The following is a 24,561-nucleotide window of genomic DNA, read 5'->3' on the forward strand; positions in this document are numbered from 1 at the left end:
ATTCAGTCTACTTTAAATAGATCAAAGTTGGTTCCCCTGAGGAAGTCCGCAAAGATCAGTTTGAGCGTTTATGAGATGGACGAAACATGCTGGGTATAATACACTGTAAAATAAACAGGGTGTTCAATTGTCAATAGATTGAGTATTTATCCCCTGCAAGCAGAGAAAGTGGGTGTTATTTCTTTGGGCCTCATAACGACCCAGGCGGTAAGTTACCGCCTGGGCCGTGACTTTACCACCATGGCGTAAACTATGTTTATGCCATGGTGGTTGGCGGACTTACCGCCCCATTCCGAGTTTGGCGGGGCCGTAAGTCCCCAATCCCCATTTACCCTTCCCCATTCCCATTTTTGCCCCATAGGGCATAATGGGAGTGGGGAAGGCGTTAATTACGCCACCGTAAATTACGGTGGCGTAATTAACTCCATGGTCCCTTAGCGCCATGGATTTTAACACCTGCTAAAAGCAGGTGTTAAATCCGCCATGGCGCTAAGGGACCTCGTACTCAGGCGGTAAGGGTCGGCGCTGTTTACGGCGCCGTAAATCCCTTACCGCCTGAGTTGTAATGAGGCCCTTTGACTTTGTGAATCCCAGCAAGGCAGTCTAGAACAGAGGAGCAGTCTGGTTCTGCTAACAAACGCACACATTCTATTTGCTCTTTCTTTATTTTTGCACAGTTATTGCACTGTAAGGTTTTGTAATATACATCACTGTTGGTTTTTAGATTTGTATGGGAAGGGTGTTTTAATGAATAATTTTATGAATTGTGTACACGAAGGGTAGTTTTAGGAAATACTTTAAAAAAATGTATCTTGTATTAATTGTAAGGTGTTAAAGTGCATTCTGTTATGTCAGTTGTTGTTAAATGTCTTTTTAATTCTTGTGTTTTCTTTTGGTAATACATTTTGAGAATAATTATGAATAAAATCATTGTTCAAATATAAAATTTAAGACTCAGGACCTATTTGGTACACAGACTGAGCTGTTCAAAACTGTGGGGGAGGGGAGACACAGACACTCGGATTCCTCAGTGATAGATTGACCATCAGGAGCTTTAGGCCCGGATCCTGGTGTCTTAAAATTGGCCCCACTGTCTCTCTTGGTCTAGTTTGGGCATTTATGGCAGTCATACAAGTTAGGCATACCCACTTTCATGGGACACGGGGGCCTGTGTGTTACCCTTGGATGCAGCGGAGGGAAAGGGGCACCAATGGAGGAGGGTATGGGTTGGAGAGGGAAAGTAGGAGTGGGAAGACTGCTGGAAAGGAGGAAAGAGGGCAAGAGTGACTGGGGGAATGGTGAGAGAGGAAGAAATGGGCAGGGTGGTGAAGAGAGAGTGGAGTGGGGAGAGAGGAGGAGATTAGCTGGTGGGGAGGTGAGGGGAGAGAAGAGGGCTGATAGAGAGGTGAGGACTAAGAGAAGGGGGAAGAGAAAAAGAGAGACAGATGGTGAGAGAGAAGGAAGCTGGGGGAGAGAGGCCAGGAAACCTACTGAAGGAAACATTGAGTTGGTTAGAGGTGAAGGGGGACAAAAGGGAGAGAGGGTGAAGGGGAGACAGGGAAAACAAGTGGACCTGAGAAAGGAGCCTCGTCAGCTTCTCTGCCACCAACCCCCATGGTCAGCACACCACAGCAGGTAACTCAGTCAGAGACTTGTGTCCTTTCTCCCCACGCATATAAGGCTGTGGCTCCCCTTCATCCTGAGCCCATCCCCAAGAGGAGCTGTACCCCAGAAAGGAGGGGGAATCATAGGATGTATTGCAAACACATGCAGGGGGAACAGTGGCTGGGGGGATGGGAGGACGTTTCTCAGACATGCACCCACAAAACACAGTCACATACTGTGCAGTCACTCACAGTGCAACATGAGAAAAACATTTGGTAAATGAAACATCATGCAATACATTGAAGATGAAAAGAACATACAGAAAACCAACAGTAAACAAGCCGGGGTCTTGGGGATCTAGTAATTGATCTGGTTGTCATCTGCGTAGTCATAGCGGGTTAGGTCATGTGAGCAGATAAGGGCAGGGAGGGTGCTCAGGTAGAGGTTTATGAGTAGGGGTAATAGGAAGTCCCCCAGTGGGACCCTGTTGGAGACCGGGTGGGGGAGAGGATAAGTGTGATAGGATGGTGATTTTGCGAATGGTCATTGAAGTAAGACGAGATCCATCTTAATGCATAGTCCCTGATGCCTAGAGAGTGATGTATGTCTGTGAGGATGCTGTGGTCAATAGCGCCAAAGGCTGCCAAGGTCAAGGAGGATGAGTACAGTACAGCCTTCTAAGTCTGCTGTTATTAGAGGATGTGCAACCAGAAACCCAAGGCCCATGCATGGCTGATCAAGGAAACATGCACATACACAGACATGTAGGCCAACTCACATCTTCAATGACAGTCACCATCACTCAAACATCATCAAATCACATCATCCATGCAAAGCCTACATGTGCCACTGCATACCACCATAAGTGTGCAAACTTCACCAGCCATGTACATGATTGACAGTGCACAAACCTAATTGCTGGTACAGCTGTTCTGTTGTGAATCCCTCACAATCTCGACCTAACACTGTGCCTCCGCATTAGGGAATTGAGGGGCAGTTTCCAGCAGAAGGACTGGAGAGTATGGTGGGAAAAGGGTGCTGGGTGGACCTCTCTGGGAGTTCGCACATTGGATCAGGCAAGATACCTGTAACAACATGGGAAATTGTTTTGGACCAGCTAAAGTATCTTTCATACTGACTGCACAAATAAGAATCAATGTAGATAGTAATCTGCACCTGTATGTGGGAGATTGTAGCAGTCGACAAGACCATGGAAGTTAACTCCACTGTGCATGGCCGCATGTCCAGTCATCCAATTCAAAATGGCCTCTAGAGGGCAATGATCAATGACATGAGGTAATAAGATAAGGAAGAAAGTCCAACATAAGTGCATCTTGGATGGGCGAAAAAAAAATGAAATGTCCACCCTGCAAAGGGGGGAGGGGGAGGTGAAGGGAGGTGGGAGTGTCCACATATGTGAACAAGAAGAGAATACAAATATAAATCATAACCCCTCCATGGGCTCATGTTCACTAGGGCACAGGAAGGAGAGGTGGTGTGGTTCAGCTGGGAACACAAAATCCTGTGGTGGATCCTTGGATGATGCAATCTGTCCACACAGCGCGAAAGCCTGGTCTTCATTAGTTATGGCCGCTCGCAATACACATGCATGCTGGAGGGCCCAAATTGCCAGAAGGTCATGTTGCTGTTCGTGACAAATGGCCACAGAGTCATCATGCAAGCTCACTCATGAGGCATCCAACTGCAGGGAGGGAGTCTTCCACAAGGTGTCAATCTCTTGGCGGTGGAGGTCCCTGGTGGCCAACTGCTCGTCATACAGAGACTGCCTCATGGTCTCAGCGTTTCGTCTGTGGGATGTCCTAGATGCCAACATCTCCAGCTGCAGGCTTTTTTTCTGGGTGACTATGTCTCTATGCAGGGATTCCTGCAGAGATGCCATAACTGCCTGCTGGATTTTGATGTGGTCATCCACATCTAGACTGTGAGAAAGCCTTGAGTCCTTCATCTCTGCATGCAGAGTTTCCATTAAGGTGTTGATCAACTACCGCTGACAGTCCCTAGAGGCCAAATACTCTGCATCCTGTGCAGCTGTTGAGGAGATGGTGTTCTCAGTCAGGCGATGGAAGTCCCTGGACATCTTCTGCAGGACCTTGCCATGTCGGGTGGTTGCTCGTATCAACTGCTGCTCCCACTCGGACTGTCCAGCAGGCACACATCCACCATGTGTGTGGGGGCCTACCAAGACGGGATGCTGGAGTATAGGCCTGTCACAGTGGTTCCCCTGTCATTGGCTGCTGATCTGCAACCCTTCGTTGGGCACCAGCCCCTGCTGCGGATACCATCACGGGAGAAGGTAATCTTGCAGCCGTATCCATGTTCATGTTCATGCAGATCTTCCCACTGCCCAGACCCGGGTGATCTGGCTCTCCTTCTCGGACTCACCAGCCTCAAGGAACTCTTAGAGGTCCATGGCATCCATGCTACCCATTGAGGAAACCTCCATGTCGCTCAGGAAGTCCACATCCGTTTCGGCAGCTTCATATGAAGAGTCCAAAGAGTCTGCAGTCCAGCTGATGACTGCCTGGAGGCTGAGGGGATTCTCACCGGACACAATGCCCAAGTGTGCACTGTTTTGTATCCCCCTCCTCCACCTCCTTTTCTTCATCAGCTGCGTCATCACCTGCGCAAAAAGGACAACAACATACAGAGGAATGAATACCTGGCAGAACATGCATTTGTGGCTCACAATGCATAGAGACACAAAATGGCCAGCCACACATACATCACACATTGTACCTGAGCACACTTTTACCTGAAAGGCACAGATTAATGGAATTCAATGACCTGTGTAATCATGTCAGGGCAAAGTAGACCATGCGACATGGTATGATTTGTAGGATCAGGAGAACGTATTTGGGCACAGACATGATTGAGAGTGTGAGTCCCACCAGTGGATGGATGGAGGTCCATGCATCATCAGTGAGCCCCTACTCTACCCCCGCCCTGTCTTCTTACACCATGTGGAAGTCTGACCAGTACATCTGCTGACCTGAAGTGTCAGGTCTCCAGCTTCCAGGCTCAGGAGTGGCACGAACCAACCAACCCCTCCACTGTTTTGATGCCTGCAAGTTAAGACTTACACAAGCTTCCACGACCCTGGCGGAGAAGCAAGGGTAACCGGTGAGAGGACTAGGATAGTCCTAGTCCAATAAAACATTTGCACATTCACAGCATGCACAATTCCCCCCCCCACACCCACAACAAGGGCTAAGAGCCAAAAAGAAGCTTATCTCAAGGGGTGAGTGCTGGCCTCCTGCCTGCACACTCTCAGGTCCAGAATCGGGAGCAGTGTTATTGCTGAAAAGAGAGTGGGAATTACCATCTGCGTGTTACATCACACACCGAACCTTGCATTCATACACTCTCACACAAGTGGTTAATTGCACCCTAGACATGCTCAAGGTGCGCCGTGCTCAAATCGTTAGGCACATGCATCTGCCCAGACTATGCCCTACACGAGCGGATTACAGCCGCGCGTGGCTCCGCGACTGTAATTGCCCCAAGTAATATTTCTACTATGAGGGCCCCTGCGTAGCAACAACTCATTTTGTAAATCGAATTGTAGTTTTTCAGGAAGCCGCGTAATATCAGGAGCGTTCACTTCCAGTAGGTCAACTCGCAGCAATTAGTGGGTTAATACATGCACAGCTATCGCGCTGCGTAGCTCCTAAAGTCTGCACGTGATTTGGATTGCTGAAACTACTGCACTGGTAGTCAGGACGTTCACACTTAGCTTTTACTAGAGCAGGGGGACATGAGAACCTCGGGCAGAGCCCCCTGCGCGTGCCCCTGGCCGCAGCTGCTGGTGAAATCTCTTGACTCTCTACGATGCGCTACAGCGCTGCGCGCCTTCCCCCAGGTCTGCTTGGCCTGCCTGTGGCTTGCGGTACTTATCTGAATGAGGCGAGGGGCCTGGGTGGAGGATGCGTGGGGCGTGGCCCCTCGTGCGCTTCCCCTTGCTCGGAGCTCTGGAGAACACGTCTTCTCTGGTTGGAGTTCTGAGCACAAGCCGCGTGATCTTGATGGTCTTGTGCGCAGGCGCGCACGTGCCCTGCCCAAAGTGGGCTGTAATAAGTAGTTCTTGGCCCGGGGGTGCTTGGGAAATGTAGTCTGTAGGCCAATTCTCCTGCAGAAAGGACATAGAAGCCTTTTGTAAGGCAGGATTCTACTTACAAAGGCATGTTTCTTCATGGTGCTGGCTACCATTAGTCTCTGATCCTTTCCCAGCACTGGGACACCATGATAGGTACCTTGCCCCATGACATGAAGTGAATGTAGGCTTATGTGTTGCCATGATCTCCCTAAACCCCCGTTGCCACATTGCACTCAGCCAGATACGTGGTCAGTCACGCGCACATGCATCTCAACCATGTGTGAGGAGAGTGTGATATGGAAATGACCAGTGCACGCTTGCATGGCCACTGTTCCATTGACACTCTGAATATGGACTGTACATCACTCAAACGGCTATTGTCCATCCACTTCTACTGTTGTCTGGAAGACAGCCACATGCCATTGTCACTCATCAATGTCCACCGGCAGCCAGGGCCAGGGAATGGATGACTGTAACATCAGTCACACCTTGCTGCGAACCACACACAGACACCGCACAACCGCCTCCATGAATGCAGATCATGTGATGGAAGTGTACATGGTAGCATTTCCGCAGTGCCCATGGATGACTGAGGAGTTCTCCAGCCAACTCCACCACAACATTTTGTCAGCATATCATGCAAAAATGGAAGCACATAAGAAATGCACACATAGCACTCACCTGACTTAGCCGCATGGGTGTCCATGCCTCCCTCACCAACCACCTGCTCACTGCTGATCAGTCCACTTGCAACCTCTTCAAATGGAGTATGCTCCTCCTCCTGTGGCAAACCTCCTCCAGTGGCCCGGGCAAAGGCCAGATTCCCACAGAGCTTATCCTTAGTCCATCGCAAGAGGTCCCCATCCTCTTCTGGACCTGTCTTGCATTGTGCCTCTCCAACCCACAGGCATTGATGAGGTCTGTGACCTCCTGTCACATTCTTACCCACTGGGTGGAGGTAAGGGTGCTGCCAGCCAAAGGGTAGAGCTCCACATAGTGGTCCTCTGAAAATTCTGTGAGGATTTCCAGCTCCACATCTGTGAAGTGCTTCTTCCTCGGTGGCCCCATCTCCTTTGCCTCTGCCTCTTCGTGGGGTGGTGCCTCCTCCTGCTCTGCAGGCTGGCCCCTCTTGGCCCTGGCTGACCTTGTTGGTGTGGTACAGGGGCACCAGTGACTTCACCACTCTCCTGCCATCTTCTTCTTCCTCTCCCTCTCTGCAGAGCCTTCCCACTCATGGTGCAGTCAATCTGAAATGCACCTCCAGAAGAAATAGGCTAAGTTATGCACACCGTAAAAAAAGTGGTTCTGAATGGCTCTGAAAGGCACCCCCCAAAACAAAAAAAGGTACATGATGCCTAACTTAACAGGAAATGCTTGCAAGGCACCCAAAAAAAAAAAAGGTTACGCAATGCCTAACTTATGGAGAAAGGCTTTCAAGGCACCTCCAAAAAGAAAAGACCCATGATGCCTAATTTAAGAGGAAAGGCTCACATTGCACCACCCAAAAAAAAAAAAGTGGTTCTGAATGGCTCTGAAAGGCACCCCCCAAAACAAAAAAAGGTACATGATGCCTAACTTAACAGGAAATGCTTGCAAGGCACCCAAAAAAAAAGAAACGGTGCAAGGGCAAGGAAAGGAGACCCTCGAGGCAGATGTCACCGTGGAGGTGCACCATGCACACCGTAAAAAAAGTGGTTCTGAATGGCTCTGAAAGGCACCCCCCAAAACAAAAAAAGGTACATGATGCCTAACTTAACAGGAAATGCTTGCAAGGCACCCAAAAAAAAAAAAGGTTACGCAATGCCTAATTTATGGAGAAAGGCTTTCAAGGCACCTCCAAAAAGAAAAGACCCATGATGCCTAACTTAAGAGGAAAGGCTCACATTGCACCCCCCAAAAAAAGAAGGTTCGCAAAGCCTACCGTAAAGGCAACTACTTGCGAGGTACCCCCAGAAAATGTGCGCTGCGAAATGCGTGTCTGATTTTGTTAATCCTCTGTCTCCGTACCTTTGCACGCACAGTTGGAAATATGAGTTGCACCACTTAAATGCTTCCGTCTTTGTGTCAGGCAGCATAGGCATGCTGCGTGCAGCACGTAAAGCATATATTATGCGATAGGGCCCCTTACTCTAATCTTCACGCTACTGCCTCCTGTGATTATAAACCACTCCAGTTCCTCCTGTCATGTGCCATTATGGTCTCCTCCTGCCCTGTATTGCCTCCAAACATCGCCATCTGCTGCTGCCTGGTAGTATGTGGGTGCCTGCTGACCACCAGCACTGCCTTGGATTGCCTGCTGTTTCCCCATTGCCTGTTCTCCTGTGGCTTACCTCTAAGGCTCTGTGACCACCTCATCTGTCATCTTTGGGCTGCAACCTCTCTGTACCACCACCACAGGTCCACCGCAAGTCGTCAGGGTCCAGCTCCACCACACCTTCCTTAAGGGCTGCCATTTCTGCTCCATCGTCCTCACCATTGACAGGCTCCCCCAAGGTGAGGCAGAGGGCTGCCAACTTCACTTCACCGAAGTTGGCATCCTGGTTGATGGGGTCCTGGCGAATTATGATGCCCTCTTCAGACCAGAGACACAGCTTGGGCAGCCCGGACACTCATCATGGCTGCCATCAACGTGGAGCGTGTGGCAGTCTGTTCAGTCAAAAATGTTACGAAGCAATGGGAAGACATGAAGAAACGGTGCAAGGGCAAGGAAAGGAGACCCTCGAGGCAGATGTCACCGTGGAGGTGCACCATGCAGGCCACTATTGCAGGACACCCCTTCAGCTCGGGGTCCTGGAGAGGTTCTACCCAGCACTCTACACCCAGATCGAGTTGCAGTCGCAGATGGAAGTACTGCTCAACAGTGTTAGTGTGTTCTGCATGGGTATGCATGATTTCAGGGTATCCCTTCTGTACACAGCATGTGTGTTGCACTTATCTACACTGGCATTCAGCCTGATTCCGATTCTTAGCGTTTGTGATGGCAGACATCTGTGAAGTGGACAAGCATAGGTATGTGCACTGTCAGCACTTGATGAGTAAGTGCACTCATGAGCATGCAATGTGAGTTGATGACAGCAAGTACTCAGATATTTACAGATGCCAGATTGAGATGTTGGGGGCATATGAGGGACATATATGCACACCACCTCTATTGTTGCTCATTTGCAAATTAAGTTTGCATCATCCACACTCAGCAGCTGAGACTGACACATGTGTATGGATGAATGGTGATGACATGTTGGTGCATTGGACTTCCAGGGACAACTGTCTGATCTGTCGGCGCACTGCATGAGGTGCCAGACATGACGTGTCATCATGGCATTTGTTGGAGCTCGGCGCAACAGCATTACTGCTTGTACTTCTCAATGGGAGCCTGTGCGTTTTGCATGCCTTTGGGTCATACTGTCATGGGTGCATGTTGCTACATGTTATTGGATGTACAAGTGACCAAGCAGGCCTTGTGAGACCTCTCCACTCACTTGCATGGACATAGTGTGTGGAATCACATCATGACTGGCTCGAGGTGTCCTGCAAGGAACAAGGTAGCTCGAGAGCTAAGGCGTAGCCAGCAGTGCCCACGGCTTGCCCACGGAGGTCCCCCGGACCAGCTATACTGCCATGCACTTAGTGGTTACCCACCCCATGAATGGACCCACCCCCCTAGCGCTGTGTTCTGCCTCCTGGGGCCACGCTGTGGTGGGGGGGATCTTTGCCAGGTGGCCAGGCACATGGGCTAACTGTGCCCATTGTGATTCTTTTAAATGCCAGTTGTCTGCTCTCCATGCCCAGTCATCTAATAGTTGACCTTAGTAATGCATGGTAGGTCCAGAGGGCTGGCCAGCTCCGGAAGTCCAGATGGGCTCCAATCTGGAATATACTCCTGTTGTGGCTATGAGGTGGTATGACACTTTTGGCCTGATCTCCTCCTCTGTCACCCAAGGTACACAGATGACAAGTAATCATAGTTGCCTTCCTCTGGCTTACTGTTTTCTGTGACGCATCCAGCCTCCACACATCCACCAGACGGCCAAGGGCCATGACCAAGCAATGTCCCAGCTGCACTGTGCCTGCTGGGGCGCTCCTCTGAGTGGCCAAGTCCTTTTTTGGCCCAGCAGGGTACCTGGCTGACAGAAGAAACTTAGGACACCTGAACCTCAATGGCAGGGCAGCCTGTCCATCTATTTCCCTGCAATTGACTGGATTGTTTGGCACACTTGATCCATCTAGGGTTGGATTGCTTGGCCGGCCTTAGCCGCTGTGAGAGGCAACGACTGGAGCATACCCCCTGGGGAGTCCCCCCATACATAGGTGTCCCTCCCCTCCAAGCAGTGCGAAGGCCTAGCAGCTCAGCAGCTCCCCAGCAGTCAGATCAGATTGGAAGGGGGTCGGTTGGCTACAGGCTCGGGCCTCAGGTAAAATACCACTGCTCAAAATGCTTATTTTTCTTACCCAGTGAGGTGGGGGTAAGCCACGTGGAGCTCTCGCATTTGGCTGCAAGGACCTGGCACTCTTCCGGGCGCACCCCGCTCCGGGGTCAGTGGCAGTTGGGGAGTGTGACTGGGGTAGTACACCAAACGATGAAACAGGTGTCCTAAACCAAGCTCAGTGAGGACAGAAGCTTAATTAAATGTAATGGGTATTGGTCAGCATGGGTGTGAGGTTGACTCACAGATTTTGTAATCTAAGTTTTTATCCCTGGGTTGCCCACTTTGTGAGCAGGTGGGAGGGTATCTTGTTCTCCATGGTTCACAAGGGCACACTCCTTGGTGGTTTAATTCTGTTGTTGCAGGGTTGTCAATCTGCATATTTTTGTAGATAGCATGGGCTAAGATATTCTTGAACTAATGTAAAATATGTTTTGCAATGTAGTTTGTTCTGAGCTATCATGGATCAATATTTGCTGAGAGCCATGCAGAAAGATATGCTTGTCATTTTGTATAGCGCACATTCTAGTTTTCTAAGCGCTAAAATGTGGTCCGTTTTTGTCTATTATGAATTCGGCTTTGCTGCGCGTGGAAAGGAAATGCTGAACGCAGCTGAACACAGTGTAGAGATGTTATCATTACAACTTGCCTCTTGGCAGACTTTCAGCTATTCATTAGCACAGAGAAACAACCTTGGCTGTAGGAGCTGATAGCATGACATTTTTTTTTCATTCTGCAGAATTAGTCTCCTACGAGAAAGAATGTTCGCCTTATTAGAATAGGGTCTAGTACAGTTCATGCTATAACAATGTATGCACTTAGGCAAAATGATGTTGCCATGGAATGCTTTCTATGCATGTAATTGTAAATGTACGCCAATGCCACTATGCATAACAGTGGATTTCTGTTCAGTGGAGAGGTTTGCATTGCTAGCGTGTGCGGATTGCTCATTTTGCTAGAGCTCTGAGTGCTATGGTGTGCTTGCTGAGTTCTGTGCTGATGCTCATTTCTAGTGCGACAGCTGAGTGCGGGGGTGGGGGACCTTGGCTTATGTGCGACAGCTGACTTCCCCTTTCTGCACAATAAACTGTGTTCTGTTAGAATATCCATCTCTGCGTCTTTGTGATCTTATATTTTGGTTCCATAGTATAGAAATTGTGATTTGACAGGGTGGCTTGTGCCCCCACACGGCGGGATGGAGAGTGCGGCTATCGCACAGTTGAGATACACACCTCAGAAATCTGTTATATGATGGTCACTTCAAATATAATCAATTATCATCCTTATGTGGAGAATAACACCTGGCCAAAATCCTTTCAACCATTAGTCATTTGATTAATTGACCGATTATAACACTGCATCACGTATGATTATTTAAAAATCAGAACAATGAATAGGAATTAAGCTGGTCTGTTTTAATCATTATTAGGAGTACCCTTGTCCTGTTGTGCTTTTACTGATGGTTTGCACTGTGTTTCTCTTTGTAGCATCTTGTGCTGTAGTGCTAATGCGTGTGTGTATTAAGCTAAAACGTTGGTGAAGGGGTATTTTGTGTTATAGTGCACCAATATTACTTGTCCTTATTTTACCTAGCTATGTGATACTTTCTTTGAAGTATATGGTTGTTTGAATTTCTTAATAAATATTTTGACAAAAAAGTAAGAAAAACAAATGCTTTGTATCTCACCCCCTGGACAAATGCCCATCCTGTCTGAACCTGGATATGTTCCTCACTTCATAATGAACACCGGCAATACTCATAGATCGTTCTGCAGAATAGGACCTATATAATTAACATGCTTGGTAATGATGAGCTCTTGCTTCCAGTCTTTTCGCTTGATGTCACAGTGCATATTGTTTATATAGTAAAGTGTATCTGTGTAATGGCCCAGGCCTAAGCAAAGTGATCACCTTGATGTAGGGACCAGGCTGCATTGCCTGGCAGTAAAGCCCCCCCACTGAGGCGACTATTGCTATTAGTACATTGGTGCCAATGGCATGAACCTGGGGTCCACAAAGTATTAAGGCTGACAAGAAGAGTGCATACCGAGAAGGCCTCGTTGGTAGAGTTGAATGAGATGACAGACTCCAGATGTGCAGCACAGGGAGGCAGGACAGTGACTAAGTGCAGGAAAGTGACAGCAGAGGCAGGCATAAAGCAGGTGCATGGGGAGATCTAGATTGATGTGGTAGGTAAGGTGGTGATAGAGCAAGGCGGCGGGTGAGGAACTAGTGGCAGGGAAAGATCATGCCAGGAGGTGCAGACACCGAATGAAAGATGTTAGTGAAGTGTGAAAGAGACAGCGGCCATTGCCATCAGGGCATGCCTGCTGTTTAGCCAGTGAGCAAAGAAAATGAACTCCCCAGGCACTAATATTAAATAGGCATTTCCCTTGAAAACATAATTAGCTAGACCGATTCAGGGCATTTTGGAATGTTCTTCTATCAATCAGCAATGTGTTCAGCCAATAAAGGGTAATATAGATCTTTGACAACCCAATGTGACTCCTTGTGCATTACCCTGAATTGGGCCCCTTTAGGGATTCTGAGAGATAAGGATATGGGATGGCTTGGGCGTGATTATAGTAGATGACCGCCAGTGAATATAGCAGGTCCACTATTTTGAAAGAGGTGTTTTTTGTTCCCTTCTATGCCCAGATCTTATGATCAATGCAGGTTTCAGGGGTTATGACAGGGTTCCTGATCCATTATTGACAATCTTGTCTTGCAGGGGCGATATGCAGCCAGGGAGAGGAGGTGTGGGTTTAGTAATGTATGTGTTGTGTTGTACCCTCATACTTAAAACAAGGATGTTCTCAGTGGCAGATATCATACCTGTTGTAGCTACATCTATAAGCTGCAGCTCTACTTGTCAAAGCATTACTTACAGCCTTACTTGGGCAAATGCTGGCCCGTCATGCCCTTCGTTCCATCAATTGCCCTGGTGTCGCCTTCCGGTTCATGCCGTAAAGCCATACACTCTGCAACAGCATCATTTGAGTCTGTGGCTGGGCTGTCCTCATTTAAGGGCTAACACATGCAGGGTACCTGGATTACAGATCTATGATATTTCCCTGCAGGGTGTCTGTACTGCAGGGAAACATCATTTACTCTGAGTGCCCCCTTCCCTGCCCCCTCCCAATGCAGGAGACATCCCTGCAAACCCCTTTCACTTTCTGGCCTCCTCCCCCAACCTGTCCTGTGTTCCACGGGGAAAACACTCACAACACCCAGACACCTGACCCACTCTCCCATTTCCCACACATAAAACATGCACACAACACACACACACACATATATATTCAATGAACATTTTTTAGTTGCAGGGACGTTAAGGTGAGAACTTAATGCAACAAAACCCCTGAAATTCAGCTAAAGCCAGCATAACTTCACGCCCCCTGTTGCGCAGCCTATGACCAAAATGATGACATTGCAATCCTATAATATATATACACATACACACAAACATCTCCCGCCCCTAACCCCCTACTTACCTCTCAGTAGGCCGCCACTTCCTAGTCCATCAACGTAGATGCAGTAAGCACATGCGTTGTTCCCCGACCGGCCGCTGTTTGGTGAAGGCGGCCATTCTGGGACACGATGAAAGTTGGATGAACGCTGGACAACTGAAGTTGGCTTGCTGCAGAGGCCCCTCGATGCTTCCAAACTGTCTCTCTGGCACCATTTCTTCTTCTCTAGCTCTTCTCTAGCTCTTCCCTTCCTCCTTACATAGCACCTCTCCCCCATTCAGGGAAGAAGCTATGGAGGCATAGAAACAGAACGCAACTATACAGTTCAAGAGCAGGGGCTGCCTGCATTGGGCTCCTCCTGTCACAGGTAGGCCCCACCCATGCAGGGAACTATTTGTTTGCATACAATGTCCCCTTCTTACCATAATGAAGTGTCATCAATGATGACACTTAGAACATAATATAATATATGTAATGTATTAAATTACTCTACACACGGCATAAATATGTACCTCTACTAATTTACATCTATGACCATATTTGCTGCATGGAAAGGTGCTTATATTATTTAGATGTATAACACAAGATGAAAAATATAACTCTCTTAACTTAGATTTATAGCTCTGCATGCTGCATTGAAATGTACCTCTATAAATTAGATGTTTAACAACCTAAGACTTGGAATATTTTCTAAAATAGTTGTTATGATAAGTGTTACTAGAGGACCCCTGTCATGCCTCCAAAGCTGTCTGCAGCAACTTGCAGGTAAGAGACGATGGCCCTCATTACGACCCTGGCGGAAATCGAAAAACGATGGCGGAAATGCAATACCGCCATCGAATAGCGCTCGGTGCGATTATGACCCGTCACCGCAAAGTACGATGCCATTAGCGACACCGTAGTGAACGCCAACGCTAACTGCACCAAGTACGCGCGCGCGCGCCATGCCAAACCGTAATTACCACCATGGCGCAACGGTACGCGAATTCTGACCCTAGCGGACATGCACCTAACGCCATCAAGCACGGCGGAAAGTACCATTCCGCCATGGTGAGAAGTACGGCATCGCGAATCAACTGTAAACGGCCCCACTGAGTGCCTGTACACCGCTCCCTGGCCACATTGTACAACTCCCCGTAGGTGCAATGAAGTCACAATGCAACCAGTGAAATGTACAAGTCACCCATGCATGCCAACGAACAAAAGAATCTCAAGAGGGGCCAATGGGAGCTGCAGGGCACAGATGGCACGAATACAGAAGCTATTCCAATGGACATGACCTCAGTCTCCCACCAAGAAACGCACGCAAACACAGGCACCTGTGACCAGCAACATTCAGAAAATCACATCATTCCACCAATCCACCTGGCTGACCGGCATCTGTTACACAAAACCTAATCCCCCGCCCCTGAGCATGACATCATTCAAACAGTCATATTGGCAGCCCTTATCCCTGACCTCACTGGGCTTCGTAGGCAAACGCGCCCAGCACAGTACCACGCAACTATACTCCGAAGCTGGAACCCAATGCAGATCTCCTCACAATACATCGCTCCCCAAATAGGAATATGCCACATCACTTGCAAAGAAGAACGCTACACGGCCCATATCAGAATAGAAATTTAATGCACAACAAATTCACCAAGCCCATACAGCCATTAGGCCATGAACTCCAAAACACATTTCACCATTGTGGGCTGCATCCGCAATAAATGACCAGCTACTTCTTGTGTGACGCCCTGTTCCTTCATGGTACACAGGGCCACATTCTCGTACGAAAAGGCAACATGGAAGCGCCCAGAACCGCAGGGCCGACCCAATGGGGAGGCACTAGTCCAGCTGAAAGGCCGAAATGTTGCTCCGAGCCACTAGTACTGCGTAAGGGCATGTGGCCCATTGGCGATCGTCCCATAAGATCGTAATGCTGCTCCACTGATTAACACAAAGCAGCAGGTGTCGGGAGTAAAATCCATCTGCAGGAGTGGCATACAGATGGCAGTGGCAAAAGGGGAGGAGATACCTGTCAACCAAATGAAATGAAAAAGAATAGAATGGCCATCAGAACTACATTTGAATTACTCACTTCAATGATCACACCAAATCCACAGCCATATGCATGCTAGCCCACTCCAAAGGATCATCACCACCCTAAAACCACTTGCGACTCATAACTATCTATATCGAGGTGAAAACACCATCACAAACGAGTGTACCTGTGCATGCGTCTGTTAAAACAGAATCCATCAGATGGGATTGGTAACGTGCATGGACACAAGTGTCTGAAGGCGCGTCGAGACAGGGAGGGCTCAACAAGGCCAGATAGACGATGGTCCCACTATGGCAGCCCTGCATCACATAGCGCAGGGGAGGCGGACAGATCCCAAGAAGCCCTGTACATGGCAAACTCTGTATCAAATCATCTGTCCATGCATCCATTCATCATTCCCTCATCCCGTAATGATAACGCCTGTTCCCATACTCACATAACATGTGAAAATTCCATTGAGTCTGTGCGTCATGCAGCCTGCATAATCCACTGTGCCCCAGCCCGTAATTCCAGTGTTGTGAAGTAACATGTATTTGGGAACGTCCGGCCTCATCGTCCACTTCGCTATTGCGCATCCCAAACTATTCATATCAATCATTGCATCCCCGCCATGGCCCCTGTCCCAAGGACATTGAACAATAGAACGTTATATTTGCAGTCAGACCTGTGGGCATCTCCTCGCCGCTAGCTGAAGACCGAAAGCGCCGCCCTTCGAATTCCTCATTTGCAACATCACGTCGAAAAGGCATCTGTGGCCGCTTGAAATCACAAATTAATCCATCTAGTGCGGCTGTGTGTGTAAATGGCAACTGCCTTCACTCACAAATGGGACGCCCCGCCCGCCGTTGAAACTCGGTACAGTGATGCATGAGGGTCCACCGTTACTCGAGTACTACGTTCCACTGACCCTTCACAAGTCTGTTCGCGACTGCTAAGATAGTATGTGAAACAATGGGACCATAGCCGAATGAACATATCAACCAATGTTACACTGCCATCGGGTACAAATACATGATTGTAATAGCAAGATGCCATTCCTCGAATTGCAGCGTTGTGTGCGGGACGTGCTCGCCCAAAGGGGAGAGCAGCTTGCACAGGTGGAATGAATCACCACAGGTGGAGGCCATACAGCCTGAAAACACATAAATAGCACACCCAGTCTCCTCCCACAACCACACCCACTCCGAAATGCTACCGGCAGGACTCGCGATGTTGGCCCTGGGGGACCTGATAGCACTGCAAGTACTCCAACTCCAAGAAGAAGACGAACACCAACCACAACCGGCCGCACGGAGGAGACGCAGGAGGAGGAGGAGGGCAAGGCAGGGCCAGCAAGGGCCGCCAGCACAGCCACTACCACCACGCAGGCAGCCCGCAATCCCACGCCTCCGAGCACATCCGTTCAACCTCACTGATGAGCAGATCCACACCCTCTACCGTTTGGACCGGGACACCATAGCCGCCATTGTGGACATGACACAGGCTGACCTTGTCAGCATGATAGATAGCCCAACCGCCATCCCACCCCTACTGAAGGTGGTGTCTGTACTCCACTTCCTGGCCACAGGCACCTACCAGCACACAGTCGGACAGTTGCATGGCATCTCACAGCCACTGTTCTCACGGACACTATTGCAAGTGCTCGATGCCCTCCTGAAGCACGCAGACGACTACATCTCTCTACCACGCTCGGAGCAGGAAATTACCAACACAAAAGTGGGATTCCATGCACTTGCCGGCATACCGGGTTGCATTGGTGCCATCGACTGCACCCATGTGGAATTGGTCGTCCCACATGCCATGGAGGCCCAGTACCGCAACCGAAAACAATTTCATTCACTGAATGTACAAATGGTGTGTGACTCCAACAGGATCATTACACATTGTTGTGCCCGATTCCCTGGATCAACCCATGATTCTATGATCTTGAGGAACTCTACAATACCACGCTACATGGAGCGACACGCAGGGAACAGATCCTGGCTACTCGGTGAGTCACATTTCATGCATGCTGATGTGGGGTATGTGATGCGGCAATGACCTTGCAGGAAGGGGGGGGGTGCGTACGTAGCAATGGCATTCCACATTATTTGTTTATCGTCCACATACAGGTGATGCCGGATATCCACTGAAGAGATGGCTCCTCACACCAGTCCGGAACCCACGGGACCAGCATGAGGAGGACTACAACCATGCCCACTCACGTACCCGTGTAGTCATTGAACAGGCATTCGGCCTACTGAAGACTCGTTTCCGGTGCCTCAGCAGGTCTGGCGGGGCACTCCTGTACCGCCATGTGAAGGTTGCAAAGATGGTGATGGCATGTGTCATGCTACACAACATGTGCGTACGTAGAAATGTGCCCATGCCCCCTGACGCAGAACTGCAAGCACCTGAAGATGGTCATGATGAGGGTGGGGATGTGGCAGCACCTCAAGGAGTCTGCGAGGCACAGGAGGGCCGTGACATTCGTCAGCATCTCATAGATGCATGCTTCTAGCACTCACGCCTGGTGGCTGATACATGGACACGGGACTCGTGGCACTGTGTGTGTCTGGTACATGCACAATATGGACTGTACGCCTATGATGGCCTCGTACACAAAGATCAATGTCCACACATCTCATTGGTTGATCATGCATTGTTTATGGCATATGTGATATCATGTTGAACACCCTATCGACCCGCCACCCAAGTGAGCCCAACACCCCCCCTCCACCCTCCTACCTCCCCCCCGAACACCAGTGTCCAGAGATGCTCATTGCCAGTGGGCAGTCGCTATTGCAAGCCCCCTCTGCGGGTATCAGGGGCACCCCTGCCTGTGGAGCGCAGGTTCCTCCCAGATCTACGTTGGGGGCTGCCCTGGACGGAACTTGCAACGGATGATGTCTCTGCCTGCTCACGTCCATGCATGTCCCTAAGGGTTTGTGAGAGCTCAGTGAGCACACGGCGCACTGCGGCAAGTTCGGCACATACGTCTTTGGACGTCGCATGCAGTTCCCCCCTCAGGCTCTCGGTGCTTCTCTCCATTTGGACTCTCAGGCTCTCGGTGCTTCTCTCCATTTGGACTCTCAGGCTCTCGGTGCTACTCTCCATTTGGACTCTCAGGCTCTCGGTGCTACTCTCCATTTGTGCCCTTAGTGTCTCTGTACTTCTCTCCATTTCTGCCCTAAGTGTCTCAGTTGATGTTTCTATGTCTGCCTTAGTGCCCCCACATTCATCGGCATGGTCCTTGAGGAGCGTGGCCAGTTGCTGCTGTTGCACGATTAACTGGTCGAGGGACTGTTGCCTCTGCTGGGCCATGGCCATTTGCGGTGGTGTCACAGAGTGGCTGTTCGCCTCATGTTGCCCTGCCACAGGGCTTGTGGGGGATGGCCAGTCGTCGTCTTGTGGGTGCCCCTGCGTGGTATCCTCATGGTGTACGGGATGGAACAGACAGGGGGATTGGGACAGGTCATGGATGGATCTGACTTCGACATCCCCGTTTTCTGTGTCGGAGCATGCTGCCATTAATGCAGTGTCACCTATGGTGCTGCTGCCACCAGAAGCAGTGCCTACTGTGGCATCCATTGGGGGGACTTGTGGTGGTGGTGGTGTGGGCATGCTGGCTGCTGGGGTGCCTGTTGGAGTTCCCTCCTCTGTGCTGCCACTTGATTTGTGCTGCTGCCGTGTCTTGATGCGTGCAGCTGAGGTGGAGGGTCTTTGGCCGTTGGTCTTGGCCCTCTTTGCAGGTGTGCTGGTAGGGGTGTCCTGAAGCTCGTCGTTTGGATCGGACCCTGTGGTGGAGTAAAGGAGGGCGAGCGTTATTAATGGGTCTGTGGGAATTGGAATGGCAATGTATCACATCCATTGGGGTGGTACCTGAGGGTGATTTGGGTCGGGGCCTTGGAGGTGCTTTCTTTTGTGTGTGGAGTGAGGGTGCAGTTGTTTGGCAGCCTGCAGTTAGGGTGTGCCTGCTGCACGTGTAGAGGGTGTTTTTGGGGTTTTTAATTATTTATGTATTTATTGTGCGTTTTAAAGTGCGCTGTCAGGCCAATGTGTGTGGACGTTCTCCTGGACATGTGTTACTGTTGCGCTATGTGGACACATGGTACTTCACATGATTGGACATTGTGGATTTGGCATGGTTTTATTTGGGCCACCTACCGGATTCTTCGGATGTCTGCACTCCTTTCTCCATCCCTCCGACTCCCTCTATACTCTCCATTCCAATGGTGGAGGCACAGATTTCTTCCCAGGGGGTCAACTTGATGGGTGATTCCGATCCTCCCCCGGTGGCTGTGGCAATGTTGCGGTTGGCAGAAAGTATGCTACGGACGCGTATCCGCAGGTCGTCCCATCGCTTTCTGCATTGCTGTGGGTTGCGGGGTGCGGTCCCCACCGCACTTACCCGCTGTGCCACCAGGGCCCATATGGCCTTCTTGTTCGCAAGTGCCGTCCTGGTCATTTGCGTGGAGAAGACGGCGGCAGCATTCTCCTGGAGGGTCTCTGTGAGCACGGTGAGTTCCTCACGGGAGAAGTGGACCTGCCGCTTGCGGTCGCACGCTTTCTTCGCTACTTTTCCCATTTTTCTTGGTTACACTAGGGTGGATGACGGGTTGGGATGTGTCTCAGGGTAGTGTTTTTAGTGGTTGTGTGGATTTAGTGGTTTTATAGGTGTACGGCGTGATGTTTCCCGTTCCGGGACCATGTTTTTACTTCCGTTTCCGTATATTTACGGTCACCGTACTTTCCGGTTGGCGCTCACTGCGGTGTCCGCTAAGATGGGTGGCGGTATTGCACCTAGGGCGCCGTACGGCGGCGGTGTGGGCCGTTTTGGGGTCATTTCCGCCATCGCGGACTTTGCACTTCCGCCATGGCGTGGTGCTCGTGCCCGATGGGTCGGAATGGGCCGCACTTTGCTCCATCGTGCAATGGCGGAAACGCTATTTACGCTGTGGCGGTCCGGTCAGTCACTTTCCGCCAGGGTCGTAATGAGGGCCGATGACTATTTGGTTACACAGCCAGTGCTGTATTTGTGATATTTTGACTCTATTTTGTATCTACCTGAAAGATATTGTTACCATGATTTTGACTCTTGCTGCGTTTGAAATTTGCTGCTGTGCTTGAATTTAGTTGCACTTCAATCTTCAGCGCCTTCTTAATTTTAACTACTTTTGAATAAAAGCACTGAGCTCAATTAACTGCATTTTGCAACTTGCCCTGTGTTACCCTTAGCTGCTTTTTGAGTATAGCCACTGTGCTGATGTCAGCTTCATATTCGAGTGTAGCCTCTGTGTGGATTTTAGATGCATTTTTGAGTATGCGCCTTAGGGACCCTGTCAGTGCACTAAATCTTGCTGTGCTCTAAAGTTTGCCATTGTGTTGAATCCTGCCATTTTAGGAACCTTGTCAGTGCATTAAATCTTGCTGCACTCTAAGATCTACCATGGTGTTTAACCCAGGTGCCCTGTGAAGTTGCCACTGCTTTAAATCTTGCTGCACTCTGAAGTTTGAAATTGTGTTGAATCCTGCCGTCTTAGGAACATTATCAGTGAGTTAAATCTTGCTGCACTCTAAAATCTACCATGATGTTGAAGCTAGGTGCCCTGTGAAGTTTGCCACTGTTTTAAATCTAGCTGCGACACAGAAAAAGACTCAGACTGGCGGCTAACCCTACTACAAACTGTCTAATGCTCTGCATACCCACCCTCCAACACTGAAGAAACCAGACGCAAACCTCTGCTAAAAAAACGAAAACACTGCAAACTACAAGCACTCTACTAACTCTCCAAAACACCCAAGACACACATAAACCACCCATATACAACCACACAAAAAACACCACACAACATCGATCAAATAAAAACAAACAAGCACACAGTGATATTTTTTTTTAAAACTGAAGTTACCAATAGCACATTAAAAATCTCTCTTATTATTTCCAGCAATACAATGTCCAGTTTGTCATGCAATGATCAGCCTGCAGTCTACTGAATTCCCAAACAACCACATTGCTTTGTGAACATAGCATGGCAGATAAACGCTTTATGAATGTCACATGGGGGGTGGCATTTACTCCTGCTTGGGTTGTTCTCGAAGATGAGAGGGGTAATTTTGGAGGGACTTTGTCACTATCCCTCCATCCTGTCACATGTTGCACACAGGAGCAAAAGCAAATACCACTACCACGCTGGAGAGGCCAGATGAATATATAACACTCCCCAAGGGAGGCAAGGACTGGGACAAGTAGGAAGAACCCCTCCATCCTGGCACTGGCTCATGGTTTTCACAGGTAAGAGTGAATAATTAATTTATCTTTTATTACACAGTTAACACCGGAGACCAGTCCTTAAGCGCAGAACCAGGATTCAAACCTGTGTTGCTCTGCATTGTTTTGCTTCCAAGACAAATGCATTAACCCTGCGCTATCCTCCCGCCTTAAGGCATAGGATGAGTAAAAAAAATATTAGTATGGGTAGTTAACTAAAAACGTTCCCCCTTCCCTCTTCTAGGGCCCACTCTGGCTTACCTTCAGCTTACTTCCCCTGAGCTGCCAGTAAAAGGATGTACAGTCCAGGAGGAAGGGAAAATGAATCATTGGGATGTGGCATGGGGATACCATGGAGCCTAGAGTAGAGATGATGCAGGTGAACCTAAACCCAACAGGTTTCAGACCTCAGAACCTCTAACCCTCTTTCTGTTAGGAAACAAACTGCTCGCTCCTTATGGAATAAATGGAGTGCCATCCACTTCAATTTAAACATCACGCAAGATGGCGACTATTACATCCAATTCATAGCGCCAGTTAAACTTATAGGCCCTCATTACGACCCTGGCGGTAAGGGGTTTACGCCAGCGTAAACATCGCCGACCCTTACCGCCTGAGTACGAGATCCCTTAGCGCCATGGCGGATCTAACACCTGCTTTTAGCAGGCGTAAAAATCCATGGCGCTAAGGGACCTTAATTAACGCCTTCCCCACTCCCATTATGCCCTATGGGGCAAAAATGGGAATGGGTAAGGGTAAATGGGGATTGGGGACTTACCGCCCCGCCAAGGTCGGAATGGGGCGGTAAGTCCGCCAACCACCATGGCGGAGTTGGCAACTTAGCGCCATTGTCCATGGTGCCAATAGCGCCATGGACCTCCGCCAAGGTCGTAATGAGGCCCATAGTGTTTTTCAAGATGGCGCCTGATTTCCGACAACTATATCTGTCATGGAAATAGCCAAGCCGGGGCGTTGCTACGTTTATGCTTCCTAGCATTCCCTTGCTGCTGCTTGTCCTAATCAGCCCTGTACTGCCTGCTCCTGTGTCATGTAACTATCGCAGACACTATCCAGCCGTACTTGTTATTTAGTAATAAACCTTATGACCGTTGGGCACTTACAAGAGCACGATTTGACTGTTTACGGCTGGGGGCCTGTACAAAAAACTGGTCTCACAATGCTCAACCTCAGGCTTGTCCTTGCTGTCAGTACCCCGTGGAGAATCTTTAGCACTTCGTGTTGTTTTGTCCAACATATATCGACTTAAGGAGGAAAACACTTTTGCCACTACTGAGGTCAGCTGGATTGTCTCAAGCCAGACCAGCCCTTTGCTATTTACTCTCAGCTGCCACGTTGCCAGTGGCATGGGGCTCGGTGGACTATTTGAGAAAGGCCTGGCACAGGAGAACTAAAATCATCTCTCAAAATCTGACTGAATATTGACAATCTAATGACTATTCAGGCATTCCCTTGGAGGATATTAATCGCCATTCACACATGCACTTTTAAAGTTCTGCCATTTTTTATCTAATGTGTTCCTTTTTATATTGTGAATTTTGTATTGTATTTTATCTTGTATTGCTGTTTATGGAAATTTGTTTCTGAATAAACGTATTGATGATGATGGTGTCACGTAATTCCGTTTTCGTCCTGAGGTAGTTGTGCTCTTTCTCTCGTGCGGCTATCCTTATCTGTGCAAATCCTTTTCTGTACTTCTCTCTTGTCCTTGCCTACTCCTGACCATGCTCGTGTCCCTAGTAGTTTTTCATCTTCTCTGCTCTCCTTGCGCTCTTTGCGGTTCAGCTCCGTTCCAGTTTCCCTCATCGCCTTCTGCCTTCCTTTTTCTTTCCACTATGTATCTTCCGCGCCTCGCAGTTATCAGCTCTGTTCAGTCATCCTTTCGATTTCTCCCATTCCCATTCATTCCCTCTCTATCTCTCTACTTGGGGAACTCCTGCAAAATTCACAAACAGTTATTGATTCCAGGACATTACTCCTTTTGCCTTTTGGACTTTGCCTTTTGGACTACAAGATCCTTCTCTTGGACTACAAGATCCATCACTCCTCAATTGAACTACAAAACAACTTGTTCATACCCCAACATCGCGTTTCATAGGGGAATTATGTAAGTTGGAGCCTTCCCACTGAGCGCACCTTCACATCAAGTGAAAACAAAAACACAAGGGGGGGGGTGGGAAATAGGGCTAAGGTTCCGATTTACAGAGATGTAAACTTGGAGTTACACTCACCATGTCAAGGGAAATGATCAGTCGGAGGAAAGGAGAGGGTTCCATTACCTATGGAGGCAAGGAATCTCTTATAGGAGACAGAATACAATAGAGACGAAACATCAGGAAATTCAGAAAGACTATAGGACCTTCTGCAAACATGTGATAGCAGACACTGAGTATCAAGGCCCTCCTCCATAAATCCCTTAACCATCCTACTTCAGTTTCTGCTTGCCTTTATTGGGTGCCATACCAGAGTGAAGTACTGTTTTTAACAGTCCATTCTATTGATATAAACCATCAATATCATCTACCTCTCTTTTCCAAAAACACTCTTCTAGCTAATTTTCAGGATCCCTTAACGCTCTTCCGGCCTAACCCATGTACAGCCACAACACCCTGTGTGTTCTTCACAGACAGGTG

This window comes from Ambystoma mexicanum, chromosome 3p (genome assembly GCF_040938575.1).
Source record: "Ambystoma mexicanum isolate Mex_15411 chromosome 3p, UKY_AmexF1_1, whole genome shotgun sequence".
Taxonomy (NCBI): Eukaryota; Metazoa; Chordata; class Amphibia; order Caudata; family Ambystomatidae; genus Ambystoma; species Ambystoma mexicanum.